Genomic DNA, 19008 nt, shown 5'->3' on the forward strand with positions numbered 1-19008 from the left:
TTGATTATAAACCAATTAAAATTTCTCTATTTCAAAAAACTAAATGGATTTTCAGATCTTAAAATAAAATTACCAGTATATAATTGGTTATGAGGGATTAAAATATTCTAAACTTTTTTTTTATATGTAATATAAATAGTAAACTACCAAAAAAAACATTAACCATCAAAGGACAAATTTATCTAAGAATACATATTGAGTAAGATATGATTTAAAAATTTTCTTAAAATAATATGTTATTAAAAAAATTAAGATAAAAATAAAGATCTACATGAATTTTCTAGTAGTACCTTTATAGGAAAAAATTGATACAGACTTCTTTCTTGAAACAAAAAATTTTTCAGTAAGATAATAAAGTAAAATTTTAATACCTTTCCTTTTTTATTACTACCATAATCTTGAGGTTACTACATATATATATATATTTTTTAATAGGAAGAAGGTAAAATCAAATAAAATATGGAAAGACGCCAGATCCTTGAAAGGAACCGAGTTTGATTCCAATTATTAGGTTTATTATACTAGCAAACAGAAAATGGAGTACCTAAGTTAACCCGCAAGGAGGAGTTTCTCTACTAGATAACATCACCTAGAATATACTGGGTCTTAAGTCATTAAAATCCCAGTATCCTCAAAAATAAAAAATCATGGAAGATCAGTTTTAACATCTACATAATTGTTACTGGAGGGGGGAAGTTTTAACAATAAAAAAAAAATAAGGTGGATGGTAAGAAAGGATGATCAATCAACCTATTAGTATGGTTTACACACAAGAAATCATTTTACTTTTAATTTGTTAACGTTTATCTGTTTATACGTTTATAATAAGAAAGGGAGTCCGACAAGGATGTTCCCTATCTCCGTTACTTTTTAATCTTTACATGGAACTAGCAGTTAATGATGTTAAAGAACAATTTAGATTCAGAGTAACAGTACAAGGTGAAAAGATAAAGATGCTACGATTTGCTGATGATATAGTAATTCTAGCTGAGAGTAAAAAGGATTTAGAAGAAACAATGAACGGCATAGAAGAAGTCCTACACAAGAACTATCGCATGAAAATAAACAAGAACAAAACAAAAGTAATGAAATGTAGTAGAAATAACAAAGATGGACCACTGAATGTGAAAAGAGGAGGAGAAAAGATTATGGAGGTAGAACAATTTTGTTATTTGGGAGGTAGAATTACTAAAGATGGACGAAGCAGGAGCGATATAAAATGCCGAATATTACAAGCTAAACGAGCCTTCAGTAAGAAATATAATTTGTTTACATCAAAAATTAATTTAAATGTCAGGAAAAGATTTTTGAAAGTATATGTTTGGAGTGTCGCTTTATATGGAAGTGAAACTTGGACGATCGGAGTATCTGAGAAGAAAAGATTAGAAGCTTTTGAAATGTGGTGCTCTAGGAGAATGTTAAAAATCAGATGGGTGGATAAAGTGACAAATGAAGAGGTATTGCGGCAAATAGATGAAGAAAGAAGCATTTGGAAAAATATAGTTAAAAGAAGAGACAGACTTATAGGCCACATACTAAGGCATCCTGGAATAGTCGCTTTAATATTAGAAGGACAGGTAGAAGGGAAAAATTGTGTAGGCAGGCCACGTTTGGAATATGTAAAACCAATTGTTAGGGATGTAGGATGTAGAGGGTATACTGAAATGAAAAGACTAGCACTAGATAGGGAATCTTGGAGAGCTGCATCAAACCAGTCAAATGGCTGAAGACAAAAAAAAAAAAAAAATGTTTATCCAAACTGTAACGCCAATCCTCTATCAGATATGAAGATATGTAATCTATCGGTAGAAGTATCTAATAGCTAAAATCTAATATTCCTTCTTCAAGTAAAATTGGAATCTAAAATACAAAAATGAACAAATTATGAAATATTTACTTTTTGTTCGGTTAAACCTACAACCGTTTACTTGACTAAAACATTTTTATTATTTCATTTACTGATATATTATATTTAACTGATGTTAGTTGCAGAATTCTTTAGATCTATGGAAAAATCAATTACTCATTAGTAATTGTCAAGAAACAATGGATTTTGTTTCTATAATTTCAAATACTACTGGAAATCCTGTTGATGCTCTGACCGGATATACATCCTTCTTACTCTGCGGCAACAAATTTTAGGTATATATCTGGTTGTAGGTCAATGGGTCACCGACAGAGTATATGGCAAGGAAAAAAGATTTTCTAAGAAAGACGAAAACCATTATAGGGCTAACAGGTACATAAGATATTAGAACCAGGGGTGTTATCGTCAATAATGAGTGTGTCTCCTCTCTCAAAGTTAAAAGATATATATAATCTGTTCTTTTAATCATTAGTATTTAGAAAGATAACAATTTTTTTATGTATATATATATGTTGAGTAAAGTGATTTATTTGTAATGGGCTGAATTCATTCAAGATAATAGTACCCCAATCTGTCTGCAGCAATTAAATTATTATTTATAGCATGACGAGAACAGAATGGTACAGGATTTCTTTGACAGGATTTTTTTATTACAGCATCTTAGTGGATAAACTGACTTTTCTAACAATCCATCCCTTGTCTTCTGAGAAATGTTAAAAAGGTTTAAGTGAAGTACGCAATGGATCTGTACAAAAGATGCACAGATATATCAGAACAATCAATCTCCTACCAAACGGCAAGATAACCAAAACTGTCACATGGCTTGGTATTTAGAAACATTTTTTTTTTTTATAAATATATTTAAATATATTATTTGTAATTTTTTGAGAAAATCATGCAGTAGTAAACAGGACAAGAAAAGTTTTTAAATATAATTTTCAAAACAATTGTAAGTAATTGTAGCCAGTCGGTAACCTTAAATATTTTTTTTATTTTATTTTCTTTTTCTTGGTCAAGAAATTTTATAATAAACCTGAACAGGAATCAAACCCAGAACCTTTCAGATGGCAGACAGGTGCAGTATGACTCTGTTATGAAGTTTAAAATGTATAACTAAAAAATTAACTTAGTTGTGAATTAAAAAGAACAAGAAGAACTGAACTGAACAAAGTCTAAAAAAAAAAACGATTATAAGAAAAAAGAAATGAAGACTGATATATTTAAATAATTAATAAATGATAAAGGAAAAGAAGAAAAGATCGAGCAGTTGTCAATTGATAGAAAAATAAATTATCTTATGGATAAAAGTAAATATAAAGAAATGCTAATATTTAATAATTAAAACTTTATTATTCGTTGTGTATGGATTTTTATAGTAAAACCTATTGAGAAGTTTTTATAATATAATGGTTTTTTAATAAGTATTCTTAAAACTAATCTAAAATATGATTATATAAACTAATTATTTAATTAATTAATATGAACAATTAAAAACTATATTTTTATTATATAAATACATAAATTTACATATGTATTATATAAATATGTTTAAAAAACATTGTGCAAGCAGTGATATTAAAAAATATTTAAAAAAACAAATAATAAAAACATAAAACAAACAAACACAAACGAGCGAGCGAACGAACGAATGTACGAACAAACCAACAAACAAACAAACATCAAACAGAATAATATGTATAATGTATGTATGTCATATGTCCAAATATATATTATTTAATTAATATATATAGTTTTTCTCTCTTTTTTTATTATTTCATTATATGGTAACAAAAAATAAATAAATAATAAAGTAGAAAAAATTATACGATAAACAAACAAAAAACATTTAACATGCTACACGACACCCATTAAAGCAAACAGTTATATGATATATAAACACGTATATATAAATAGATATTAATTATACATTATGCAATAGCAGTAATAATAAAGAGAATAGATTTAAAAAAATAAATACATAACTAAATTAGAAAAAAAAAAGATTACGAGAGTAGAAATTAAAAAATAAATAAAAATTATAAAATATTTATAAAGGACATTTGAAAAAATTTGTTTTTTGTTTTTCACAGATTTTTTTCTATAATTTTTTTGTTTGCCACACCCAACAGGATGAACCTTCTGTTTGGAAGACAAAGCCTTATTCTTTGACTGGCATAAACAAAATTATTATTTTTTTAAAAAAAATAAATGGAAGGATTTTGATGAATAAAAATGTCAGAATGTCACACAATGTATGTGCTTTTTTGATCTAAGATAAATATATATTAATTTTAAAATCTTTCAATGGGATAAACATTAAATACATTTCAATTTTCCACGGATAATCCCAAATTTTTAGTTATCTTGATGTTCCAAAAAATTACTTTTATTAGAAAAATAAACATTTTTTTTTTTTTTTAATTTTAAAATACTTTAAAATATTATACTAGGTATAATAATAATAAGTATTCACAAAATAATTATGCTTTACCTTATTTTAAATGGTTAAAATAATTAATAACCAATGTACATTTTTATTTTTTATAGAAAATTATAAATTAAATTTCTTCTACAAAGTGGAAGCATTGTATATATATATAATACATAATTTCCTATAGATACAGATATGTTTTACAGAAACAGATATAAAAGGCAATTTTCATAACAATTGATTAAAATTAAATCTTTGTTTTATTCTTTGGCCTTTTATTCCTAAATGTTTGAAGTTTTTTATTCGTAGATTACACTATTAGCTTTTTTCTATATAAATATATGTATGACTTTGGCATAGAAAAAGAAATTGATAGTATTTTAATCATATTCCTTTCTGTACTAGAACTTATTTTCCACACTTTTACCAAGTTCCTAAAGAGAAAATTAAATAACTTATCTTTCTTGATATTTTAATCCTACTGTTGAGCATATATATACATATATGTTTGAGTGTATGTTAAGTGATATATACATAATGGTTGGTCTACTTGACGTGAACCTCATCATTAAAAAAAAAATAGACCGACATTCTCAAAAATAATAATCATCAAATGCCAGGCTTATACCCATTTTCACGAAACCAAATATACTATTTCGTATCAGCATATGCCATTCCTACCAAAATATTAATGCTCTATAAGTAAAACTTTCATTCTGTTCACCATAGGGACTAATTAATATAATTCATTTCAGAGAAAGCAACTATAATTATTTATTGCACCTCACATGCTTAAAAAAAAAATGGGATAACCATAAGAAAGACTGGAACAAACAGTGTAAAGCAAAAAATTAACATCTGTTTCGATTATAAAACATGTAAAATATATTGCTTTAACTAAATGCGAGAGGGGGCATGTTTTTATGTTTATGCTTATATATAATTTCTTTTCTTTTTATAAAACTTTAAAAATGTTATTCCAATTTCAATATCAATTTCCTTCTAAATAATTAAAAAAAACCATGAAAGTAACTTATTTCGTTAAATGTATTTATAGTAATTTACTTTGGAATAAAAAAAAAAACCATTTATAACTTATTATTTTATAATTAATAAACTTTTATTTGAAATTAAAAATCAGGAACTATTTCTAAATAATAACATGATTGATAAAATACATTATTGTTTAAAATTGTGTGAACTATTTCTGACATTATGCACTAGTACTATAAGAAATACAAAACACCGAAAATTTTCATTTAGCAAGAAGATACAGAAATATTTTTTTTATATACAAAGAAATAAAAACAAAAATCTTTTTCTTTGCCCCTAATATTATATTAAAAAAAAACAGAAATACACAATTTTTTATGATTTTATTATTTTATTGTTGATGGTATCGTCAAATAAATCTTTTGCATGGGCTATGGAAATGGAATTTTACAGCGTATGAAAAATTCCAAACTGCCTGACCAGGATTTGAACCTGGGACCTCTGGGTGAAAGACCAAGACGCTACCATTCCACCATGGAGATCGGGCATTTTACTCAGTTTTTAAAATTTTGTTATTAAAAAAACAAAATTAATGTTCTTATACATGTAGTATATTTGTTGAATATTGTATTACTATGTATGTGTTTATTGTGTTACATAAATGTATAAAGAAAAAAGAAATCTATAAATATTATAATAAAATAAAATGTTAGCACAATAATAATTAAATCATTTAAATAAAATAAGGGATTTTAATTGTTTTAATAAATTGAAAAGAAAATCTACAATGTTTTCATCATTCTTGAAGATTGGTAGCAAATTTTATGTAGCAGTAACTTAAATGGTCATAAGCCACTAAAATAAAAAATTATAAAACCACGCTGATATATTGCACTTAAAAAAATTCTTAATTGAGAATTCGTTTATTGAACATGGGTTTGACAATTGGTATTTTAGTTTTTCAAATATGGCACCGTTTGGTACAACTATTATGTATGATTTTAAAAATAGGTTACCAAATTCCAATTTGATTTCCTTGAGCGCCTTCAGCTATTCTGCCATCTTGAAGAGGATAATTATGACTAACATATATAAAACTGTAATTTTACATAATTAAATTATATGTATATAACAATTGATCGTCATTTTGGATAACAATTGAGAAACTATTACACTATGGATGTAGTCACTTAGACTTAAAACTTTAATTTTTGACGACTTTTAACAATGACGATCAATTTCTATATATATATATATATATATATATATATATATAATTTAATTATGTAAGATTATAGTTTTATATAAGTTAGTCATAATTATCCTCTTGAAGATGGCAGAACAGCCGAAAGCGATCGAGGAAATCAAATTTGAATTTGGTAAGCTGTTTTAAAACCATATATAATAATTTGTATTTTATTTCACTTTATGTTTCTACGATGCTACTCACTATAATAGCCAATACAAGAATTATTGTAGGACCATCAATCAGGTTATAGTGGAAGCAATTTATTCTTATCAGAGGACTCAATGGAGGTTTTTTATCTTTATTACATTTGTTACATTTTGCAATGATGCTAGTAAAATTGTTTCACCCAGTGGTTCCAACCGAAAAAACTCTTTTTAACTATGCTTGTTGAAACAATATTATTCGTATTATACGTATATTTAATTAGAAAAAAAAATCACAATAACTTCAACTGGAATTACAGTATAAAATAACAGAATTAATGTTACTAAGGGAAATTATAATTTAAGTTATTATCATAACCGAAATTTTTTTTTTCTGTAAATAAGAGAGGAGATGAAACAATAAGAAAAGACAATTAAAAGAGAAATTTTATGATAGAAATATTATCAAAAATGTAACATAAACAATTCCAATCTATATAAATAAAAATGTAGATGTTCGTTTGTTCAAAATGTTAAATTTTGAAAAGTTCTTCACCGATTGCTTTGAAATTTTGACACAAAGTTACATTTTAATATTTTATATACTACTATTATATAGATGTCACACCTATGACAGGTAAAAAATGCTTTTTTTGAAAAACAGTGCTATCAGTTGGATATAATTTTACAATTCATTTCAATGTTTCTAATATGTGTGTCTGCTATAGACTAAAAAATCTACTGGACCGATTTACGCATGGGGAAAAAAGGGAGAAAAGAAAAACTGAAAAAGGTAAATAGGGAAAAATTGAAAAATGTAAAAGGGAAGAAGGTAAAAAGGGGAAAATGGAATAAGGGGAAAACGGAAAGAGGAAAGGAGAGGGAAAAGGGGAAAGGGAGAAATAAATAGGAGTGGGAAAGGGTTAATGGGAAATGGGGTAAGGGAAAAGAGAATATGGTAAAGATGAAAATGGGAAACACAAGTGGGAAAAAAGGGAAAGGTTAAATTTTTTGAAGTTCTGTAATGTTAATTTTGTTAATGTTTTATCAAACTTTCAATTGTGTTCATATACTCAAATCTAGCAATAGTGAAGCATTGCCGATTTTGCTAGTAATTTAATAAAATAACTTTTTTCTTCAAATTTAATACTTTATAATTTTGAAACAAATCTTATTACTGGTAAAATTAATAAATAATTTCTTAAATAAGAAGTTTTACGTAAAATAAAAATATTTAAAATGACCATAACTATCAACAATATGAAAGACTTTTACTCTATATTAGCCATTCACTAACAAGAGTATTAATTCTATTTATGTTTCTATTTATAATAATGAAACATGAATTTTTATAAAATAAAAAAAAAATGTCAGGATTGACCAGGATTTAAACCCAGGACCTTCTGAAAGGCAGAGATGCTAATGTAATTTTTTTTTACAAAGGTCAGCTTATAATATAAATATGTAAAAAAAGTGAATTATTATAAATTTATAACAAATCATCAATAAATACATTTTTTATGTTTAACTTTTAACAGATTCTGGGTGCAAAAAAACAAAAGCAGCGTACATAAAGGATTATTTAAAAAAAAACAAAAATTGGTAAAATTAATTTGTTGTTTTAAACTATCTACCCTAATAATGTTTATGAATAAAACAGTAACAGATGCAATAAATCAGAATAAATGTATACTTGTATGATTGAATTCACCTCAATTTTGGTTGGGCATGGGATGCTGATATAAATCATAAACAGTATTTTTGGTTCTTTTTTTTTGTCTTCAGTCATTTGACTGGTTTGATGCAGCTCTCCAAGATTCCCTATCTAGTGCTTTTTTGGTTCAGCAATAGGAAACCATTTCACTCCTCATTTTAAAAAAAAAAAACCTGGCATGAAATGTTTTAATTATTCTTTAAAAAAAATTATGCTATTTTCATGACTGACTTGTAATGGATTTGGATTGCCTACAATCGTTACGGTCAGGCACTTACTTAACAAATATGAATAATGCTCGATAATAGTAATGCTTTTATTTTATTTTTAAAAATAATTTCTTGTATTTCTTCTACAATTAAGAGGGTCAGAAATACTATAAAGGTTCTTATATCAGTTTTGTCTACAAAATTACATCCTGCATTACATCCATTCATCGTATATTTCTGTTGAAATATACGATGAATGTTTGAACATGGAAATCACTTAATTGGTGAATAAAATTTCATTATCATTTATTTCAAGGACATTAAAAATACTTATATTTTTAAAGGCTTTTTTTTTTCTAATTTTAATTTAGTAAATATAATAATAGTCAAAAGTTAATATGAAATTAAACTATAACTCACAAGAATTTTTTTTTTGTTTAACCTCCAGGTCCATCGTTAGGTATTGATTCAGAGGATGAGATGAATGATTTTAAGCATGTTTGAAAATGCCATGCCTGACTGGGAATCGAAACTGGAACCTCTGTATGAAAGGCCGAGATGCTACCACTGGCGCCATGAAGGCTGGCAACTCACAAGAATTATATCTCTACAACCTAATAACGCTGCTTTCCTTTCTTATCATGAGAATCCAATTTCACTACCATATAATCTTGGTATAGTCAACAACTTAAAAAATATTGTCACCTATTTTATTTTTAAAAGACTATATATATTTTTTTATTGTTGCATATTTATGAATATTTTTAAGCATTTAAAAGAAAATTATTTCACAAATGAAACGTGTGACTCATGAGCACATTTGTTAAATGGTAAATAAATAATAAATGTTAAATGGTAATAGGTAAAAAGTAATTATATATTTCTTTCACATTCTTCTACCTAATACGTATTATTTTATTTATGATATGTTAGAAAAAAATTTCATTAATATTCAGTATATAATGTTCAACTTAAAATTTTGACTGGCTTTGTATTGAAATTTATTCATCTCGTCTTAAAGCCTTCATTTTCATATTCTAATATAAATTTTCTACATCCTTTACTACCTGCATCAATTATTGAACTGCCTCCTATTGAAGAATGTATGAATTACATTCTCCACTATACCACCAACAAATTTTTAATATGAAACTCATTTGTTCTAAAATTCTTTTACTAAGTACAGGTTGGAAACAAAATTTTAAATGAAATGTTTTGTTTATATATGGAAAATTACTTTACAATAGTATCCAGAAATTAATAATTATTTTTAAGATAATAACATCAAAAAGTCAAAGTTTAAATAAGAAAAAAAAGTTTACATAAAAATAAGCAACTCTGTATATACTTTATCTTTGAACAAATGATTTGAATATTACTGAAATATAAGAATTAATCAGCAAAAAAGGGGAAAAAGACAAAGAGTTGCCAATTTGAAAAAAAATAATTCTAATTAATAATAATCTGTAAAAGTGATTTGAGAATATAGGTTTTCAGAGAGAAAGAAAAAGAAGGTATAAACCTGAATAGATGGATAGAAGAAAATTGACAACAGAACAAAAGAATGGAAACTTTTGGGGAAAAGGAAAAGAAGTTAAAAAATATGAAAATGTGATTGGTAGTGATCAGAATGAAAAGAAAAAAATAATCTAAAAAATTCAAAAGAATCTTTTTTTAATAAAAAAATTATAAAACTTTATTATTTTTTTTGTTTGACCTTTGAGACCACAATTAGGTATGCTCTCATCCACTGGGATGAGATGAATGAATGCATTCAAGAAAATGCTATTCCTGACCGGGACTCAAACCCAGGACTGCCAGATGAAAGGCCAAGATGGTACCACTTGTGCCACGGAGGCCAAAAAAAGTGATAAACCTGATATGTTAAATTATAACTGAAATCTAAATTTATAACAGAAAAAGAATATTCAAGTATTCCATGTGTTTAATAAACCTTTAATACAAAATAAAACTCATTTTCAATACTTTAGGAAATATATTTTACAATGAAATCTATCATTATTGATACAATTAACTGAAATTATCACATTTAAACCTGAAATTTCCCTATACTGATCCATGAATATACAATAATAATAATGTTGTAAATGCAGCATACAATAAAGCACCATTTATTGTTTCTACTGTATAAAGGCTGTCTGTATTTTTTACTGTACTCTCTTTTTTCTGTTTAGCTTCCGGAACCACAGTAAGGTATTACTTCAGAGAATGATATGTATGAATGTAAATAAGGTATAGTCTTATACAGTCTCAGGTTGACCTGATGTGTGTGAATTGAAACCCAACCACCAAAAAACAACAGTTCGATGATCTAGTATTCAAATCTGTATAAAAGTAACTAAAAGTAGGATTTGAATCTTAGAACTCTCAACTTTGAAATCAGCTGATTTGGAAATGTTAACCATGAGACCAGCCCAGTGGAAATTTTTTATTATACTACTGTTCCTATAACAATTAACTCTTTCACTTTGCAATTTATGTATTTGAAAAAAAATCATTACTCGAGTTGATAGGTAAAACTTTTTTGATGTCATTACTGTTTCCAATAATTTATAGAAAACGGGAAATTCAATCATTATTTAGAAAAGATACGTTGATAATATCCCACATCGGTTTTGTTAAAAACATAAATCTTGGTATCTTGATATGAGCATGATTGAAGGATTTGCGAAAAAGATTACGTTTAAAAAATTGTTACGGAGGTAGGATAATTTTAGATATGATGTTCAAAAATGGGAAAAAATAAAAAATTTCACATGATTTTATAGACAAAGTACTAAAATTGTGGATGGTAACTGTCAACATAAGGTTTAACTATTTAAATGTTTAGTTAGGATGTTATTGAAGAATTCTTTGGATACACAGATTATTTAATCTGACAGGAATGTCGGATGTAGTAAAATTATCAGATAACAGTTAATGTAATTTCTATTATCAAGTAAAAATTGGAAATTGCATGGTTTCCCTTATTGGATTTACACCGTTGTTACTGCCTCACAAAGAATTTCAGTTATGTATCTGGTATGTGGCAACATTATCTAAGTACAGAATGGCACAAAAGTCACTTAACACGTTTATAAAAGTACTGAATTTATTTTATTTTATTTATTAGACAATAATTAAAATTATATTTTATGGTCAAAATATTTCTCATCTTCATAAATACATTATTGCAGTCTTTTGGGAACACTGTTACACACTACGGCAAAGTTTTTTATCACTGGAAAAATCACTGAATGCATCATAAGTGTAATCTTTCAGTTTGTCAATAGTATGAAGCTTTCTAGAATAAACAGACTCCTCGATGACACCCCATACAAAAAAATCAATTGGTGGTAATATCTAGAGAACGTGGAGGCATGTCAATATCTGCCTGTCGACCAATCATTCTTCTGCCAAATGTTTCATTCAAATAATCTACTGCAGTGGCATAATGTGATGGAGTGCTATCATGTTAGAAGTAAATTCCTTGAATGTTTTCAGCAGATGTCATAAGTCCTGGAACCATGTAATTTTTAAGCATGTCCAAGTATGTCTAAACATGTCCAAAACACTTACACTTGGACGATTAAGTTGTTGCTCAATAAGCAACATGATTATGTCAGTTTTCAATAAGCCAGTAAGTGCAGTAATGTCTATTAACGTGTCCACTTAACTTAAAATTGGTCTCATCAGACCATACAATTTTAATAAATAACTCCAGATTTTGTTTCTATTTGTTAGGCTTCACAAAACTGAAGACGTCGTCGATCTGGGTAAACTTCAAGTACCCCATGAAGAAAACGTAGAATGTATTCTTTAAATTTATGTTTGTGCAACATTCATTGTACAGATTTTCATGATAACTCAGGCTCAGAGGCTAATCGTCTTGTTGATTTTTGTGGACTTTGCATCACTGCTAAATATACGCGCAATTCATTTTCTCTGTTGCGACTGTTATTGTGGGACGAGATCTTGGTGCATCCATGACAGATCCATTTTGTTCAAAAACTTTATCTTGTATGTCATACACTGTTTGTCTAGAGGGAGGATGTCTTTTATAAAACACTTTTAAAGCGAAAATCCTTTCTTCTTTCAATGACATAGTTACAACTACTTAACACAGAAAAACAAATCTGACAATACAGCTCACTTCAGTACACTGAGATACAGATCTAGACAGTTGTGTTTGTCACTGTATTTCCAACTTCACATGGTTGAATTATCAACATTTTGTAATACCAACATCATAGACTAAAATTATTGTATACTAAATTTTGCTGTAGTTAATCTTATTTACCTGGTGTCACGTGACTTTTGTGCCACTCTATATAATCAGCCTATATCGATTACAGACAAAAGTTTGGGAAAAATTAGACAATGACTGTGATAGCTAATAGGTTAGATGTTATAAGACTGGGATAGAGATGGAACTATTCCCTGTAATAGGCATCTATCCCTACAGGATTATAGATAGGTAGACAAGACATCTTATATCTTTTGAAAGATTTGCAAGTGCTATAGCCCAAAGCATAATATTTTTAGGTCAATTGAACAACACAAGCTTTATGAAAATGTTATGATATTCAATAGATTTTTCTTCTTGTGTAATGTACAGCTCATTACTTCCCAAATAAAGAAGTAGTATAGCCGAGCAATTATGGCAAGGCACTTACGGAGGAGAATAGATGTACGGCTGTAAAGTAGTGGAAAAAGCACCTTGCTAGAACGGCTCTGCATACATTAGTTTGTTATTTTACTCTACCCATCACATATTTCTTACAACTGTGGTGCATGTTAACTGAAAAAAGCTACAAATAAAACTAGTTAAGACTTACTTTCTCTGAAAGTAATGACTTTCATAATAAGGAGAGTCTCCGTACGATAATTAAAGAGACAGTATCATTCACATGACAGAATCACCTGCACTTTGACAAATTAGCAGTGGAAAATACCTCCCTATAGTACGCTTAATTTGAGAAGTTTTTTTTTCATTTGTTGGGAATGGCTGTGTGATTTTCATGGGATATTATTTAATACATTTTTTATAGATGTATATACTTTCAGGAATGGTATTTCAGGTTACCGACATACATTATATTTAAAGCAGGCTAACAAAATTTTACGTTAACATAAATTAATTTGTACATTTATGAATAACTATTAAAAAACATCTTTGATAGCTGTAACCTGAAAAACTAGTAACAACACAATAAAAAATGATAATTTCAGATAATTAAAAATACTTAAAATTGGAATTCTATTTTGAAATGTCATCGTATAACACAAACCAATAAGTTTATATTTCACAATATATTTGTTATGCACTGTTTTCACGTTAACATGTAATTTTAGCTAAATCGTAAGATAAATAAAATACCTAGAGTCAATCAAATACATGAATTTCTTTGTGACACAAACTGCACAATAAACATCAATCATAACAAAAAGACAAAGACTGTAAAATCCCCAATCATCCTTCTTTTAAATTATTTATTAGTGTAAGACTGAAATAGTAATCAGGTTTCTGAATAAAATATATGAAAACAGATTAAGAAACATTCTAGTAAGAACTACTATTAAATTAAAAAAAAAAATTATATGAAGTGACCAACCCTAGAATTTGATTTATCTGAAGGCACTTGGAGATTCACAAAAAAAATTTACCTTATCCACCTACTCCCTAAACTAACATAATTACAAGATGAGATAAGCCTTTATCTCAATTTTATAAAATGAAATTGAGATAAGCCTTTATCTCAATTTTATAAAATAAAATTTATTATACCATATTTAATATTTAAACTCCTTTGTAGTTGTAAACAGGAAAAAAATTACGAAGTAGTTAACAGTAACAATATATAATGCAACATATTCTGAAAAAAAAAAAACAGGTGCATGCTTTAATTCCATTATGATGTGTCAAAAAATTAAAATGAATTCAATACGATATATCCAACAGTATCTAAACTGTCAAAAAAAAAAAAAAAATCTACTAAAAAATAAATCATTTATCTTTTATTTAGCAGTTAGTGTAACAAAGAAATAAAGTAACAAACTATAAATTCTTTTTTCGTCAGGATTAAAAATTGCAAACTGTATTACATTAAAATACATGGAATAAATGACAATTACTAATGTAAAATGAAATTAATGACTGAAGATGAAAAAAAAACCCATAAATATAAGCTATGTTAAATGATAATTAAAATAATTAGGAAATATTCTAATACTACTTACAAAAAAAAAAACTGGATGAGAATTTTGATAGCCAAAAAATCATCATCGATAGTTACTGGGATGATAATAAAATAGAATATGAAAATAAAAACAAAAATTAAAATAATATATCTACAAGAAAAAAAATACTAAGAAACAATGTAATGAGTAAATAAATAATCATTACGTACAAAAAAATTACAGAAAGATTACTTCGATTTGTGTTTACAATAAAAAAAAATTTGTAAAGTCTTGTTAGAAATCAACATTTCTTTTAATATTTATTACCATTCCCCTTACAATTTATAAGTACGTTCATGTCATAACATGTCATAACCATTATGGTTGTAGGCGACCCAACATTAATTACAAGACACTTCCATAAATAAGATAAACTTTCATAAGAATAACAAGCAAACCAGATTTGCTACTGAAATTGTTTCACATTGACTTCATCAATGAGTCACATATCAGTATGAAACATCTAACTGAAATTCAGATAATCTGTTCACGACAAGAACTAGCTAGAAAAATATGATTATATACCGAGAAAGCGAATCTAATTGGTGTTACTTGTACCTGAGTAGTTTTACAAGAAAAATTCAACTACATATATATATATATATATATTTTTTTTTTTTTTGCTTGAAGATTTAATTTACTGTAAAAACTTGTACGTAAAATAACAGAAATGGAGATTTGTAGTATATGTAAAATTCCATGCCTGATTGGGATTTGAACCCATGATTCCCAGATGAAAGATGCTACCACACCGCCATGGAGATCAGATAGATTTAATTTTAGATTCTTTTTAATTGATTATGTTGAGGATATTCTATTTACGATTTTTAAAAATTAAAAAAAAAAAAAAATCAAAAAAATTTGTTTAAATATATGTAACTAGCACCAAATACTTGAATAATTAAGAAGAAATTGTTCTATAATAATATAATAAATGATTTTTATCACCTATTATATAAATTTATTTAAAAAATAAATTTAATAAATAATTTAGCAGATTTGATCACAGCAGTAAAATATTAAAAAATTATTTATAAAACGCATTTATTACTACCAGAGATTATTTTTCATGAAAATAGTTTTTCTATTTTCTAAAATTCTACTAAAAATATAATTTAAAACCTAGATGAGTTTTGTTTACCATTTCTGTCACATATTAATTTTTCTTATATCAAAGATTGAAATTGTAAACAAAGTTCTATATATTTTTTAATAAGATTTAAATATAAAATATATGTATATATATTATGATGAAGCAGAAATCTCTGTACTGAACTTGAATAAAAAAAAATAAAAGGAATAAGCAGAACAGTTTTTTTCTTAATATTTTAAATATTATAAACAAATTATAATTTACGTTCAGTAAAAGTCGCTACATGAATTTTAATTATATTTTTAAAATACATAAATAAATTTTTTCAATAAATAGTTAAAAGAAAACAATTATGAGGTTAAATCATTTTTATGTATACTTAATAAATAATTAAGAATTAAAATTAAAAAAAAAAAAAAATTAGAAAAACGGTTAAGGGTGATAAAAAATAATAAATCGTAAAAAAAATTACAGTATAAAAATAATAAAAGAATAAAAACATTAAGAAGCAAAAAAAAAAACAAAAACAAAAACAACACACATTGAAAGTTCAATATTACAACAAATGCATATTCAAATACAACAATAATTATTTGTCATACACAATGATAAAGAAACACTAAAAATGATATTAAAAAAAAAAAATAACAACAATATAAATTATTATAATAAAACCACATAAAAAATTACGATAATATTTTGATATGTAATTTATAAAAATATTTACTAATGCAGACATAAAAATAATAAATGATGAAGAAAAGAGCTTTAGAAGAAGAATTGTAGAATAACTCTATTAAAAAATTCTTTTTAGAAAAAGGATAATAATAAATAATAATAAAAGGATGATAAAGTGAAAAAAGGATTTCTTTGGATTTTTGTATCCTGTAATTATACTAAAATAATTATTTATATTATTATAAAAATTAATTAAAATAAAAATAAAGAAATATTATATTATAATATTAAACCTGAAAATATAAAATAAAAGTTAAACTATCGATCAAATTAATACTAATTATAATAAGTTATTTATTATATAATAATAATATTATTATAATAATAATATACGTGAATTATATAAAACTGAAGCAGTGTGTCTCAAATATTTATTAAAGTTAATTAATCCTAAAAATAATACTCTATTTTATACTACAATTATAAATACAAAAAAAAATTATAATGTTATCTATTTTTAATAATTATAAAAGCAATAAAAATAAAAAAAATACAATGCAAAAAAATAAATAAATAAAAAAAGCGTTATATTTCAAAATATATTCGATTATTAACTATCAAGTAAAAAATAAAATAAAAAAAATCTAGTATTAAGAAATAACAAAAATATGCAAATAAAAAACATGTCTATGTAATAAAAAAAACAAGCATTTTTAATAAGTAATAAATAAAAAAAAGCACGCTATTTAAATGTATTACATTACTTTAAATGCATTTAGAAGTTTTTATATTATAAAGTGCAAAAATTGTTAGTACTTTGAATAAAATAAATATATATACAATAAATATATAAAAAATCATAAATAAACAAAAAAAAAATCTTGATATTGTTTGTTTAGCAATTATTTTTGTTTGATTTATTAAAAAAGAGTTATATATATATAAATAAAATAAAAGTGAGTCGTTTCAATAACACGCACATAAACAGTTAAGATTTAGTTACGAATATAATGTACAGGAAAATCATCAGTGTACTTTTAGTTGATACCCTACTGATAAATTGAGCTGTATAGTTTGAATACCGTATGGTAATAAAATCTGCTACATGTTTCACCTAAAACTAATAAAATTTAATATTGTATAATCCACCCTCTACATCCAAATCTGTAAGAATATTTTGATTGAGCTCTATAAATATGTCTTTTGTATAATCTTAGATGAATAAATTAATAAAAAAATTGAATTAACTGTTTATTATGAAAAAAAGGGAAAAATAAAACGAAATATGGAACAATACAGCAAAGAGAAAAATCCAAATACTTGGAAGAATGGATTCAACAAAATGATTAAGAAAAAGAGTAACTACAGAATGAGTAACATAGAATGGAAATAATATATAAACTGTTAAAAACATTTATAACAAAAAATCCATTTTGATCATTGAACAGTAGCGAGGACAGAAGTATAGTACAAAATAGAGTACACCATTCTCTGAATTGTATTGGGCATATTCAAAAGATTAAAAATATGGAGAAGAGAAATCCTTGGACCCAATATGAATGAAATGGAACAATACAGATAGAAACCCACAGATAAATTGTGTATAAAATAGAAGGAATGGAAGCTTTAACTGTTAACGCTTTTTTATCTAAAGAATTCCAACCGATCCATTCTCAGAGATATTTGAAATTATCCACTTTCTCTATTTTTTTATTATTCATAGTAAGGAAATACAGGTCAGTTTTTATCATTAGTCAAAATTTTCGTTTTCTCTAACGCGATTTTTAGTCCCATTATAGCAGCTTGTTTTTCTAATTCTTTAATTTGTTGTTGAACTTCTTTCCAGGTTGCCGTAACAGTTAAAAAACCTAAACAGTTAATCTTTAGTCCTTTAGTTCCCAGTTCTTATTCCACTAGTTTTGTCTAAAAATGTAAGATGTAGTGAGTAAAAGATGTCTCAACTATTTTAGATATTTATAGTGAATAGATGGAGAAAGGTTAATTAAAACTATCTTCAACTATTTCTATAACAAAAAAAAAACCCATTGGATAAATTAAGGATATTGAAAAGATTGAAGAAAAACAATTCAGGAAAGAGGAAGGTTCAGAGAAACAGACAAAGAGTTTGAAGGCTTTTAAGATAGTAACAGAAAAGTAAGAATGGGCTATTCAGTTCAAAGAAGGAAAGCACAAAGTTAGAATGAAGAATTATTGAAAGGATGTAAAATTGAAAAAAGAGTAAAGCTTAATCTATAGATACCTGAAAAAAAAATAAATAGAAACCAACTGGTCAGAAAAGATTATGCAAAAACAAAGCAAAAGAATTAAAAAAACTATTTGAAGATGACCAAGAAATAAAATGTTCTTAAGAAGAGAAATGAATGCAAACTG

General features: G+C 25.9%; 1 protein-coding gene across 1 annotated transcript in view; it reads right to left on the reverse strand.

The window, feature by feature from the left end:
* mmd (disintegrin and metalloproteinase domain-containing protein mind-meld) overlaps positions 1–19008 on the reverse strand; it is a 499030-nt gene that overhangs the window by 83448 nt on the left and 396574 nt on the right. The gene's annotated exons all lie outside the window — the stretch shown is intronic.

The sequence above is a fragment of the Lycorma delicatula genome, chromosome 13, assembly GCF_047948215.1.
Source record: "Lycorma delicatula isolate Av1 chromosome 13, ASM4794821v1, whole genome shotgun sequence".
Lineage (NCBI taxonomy): Eukaryota > Metazoa > Arthropoda > Insecta > Hemiptera > Fulgoridae > Lycorma > Lycorma delicatula.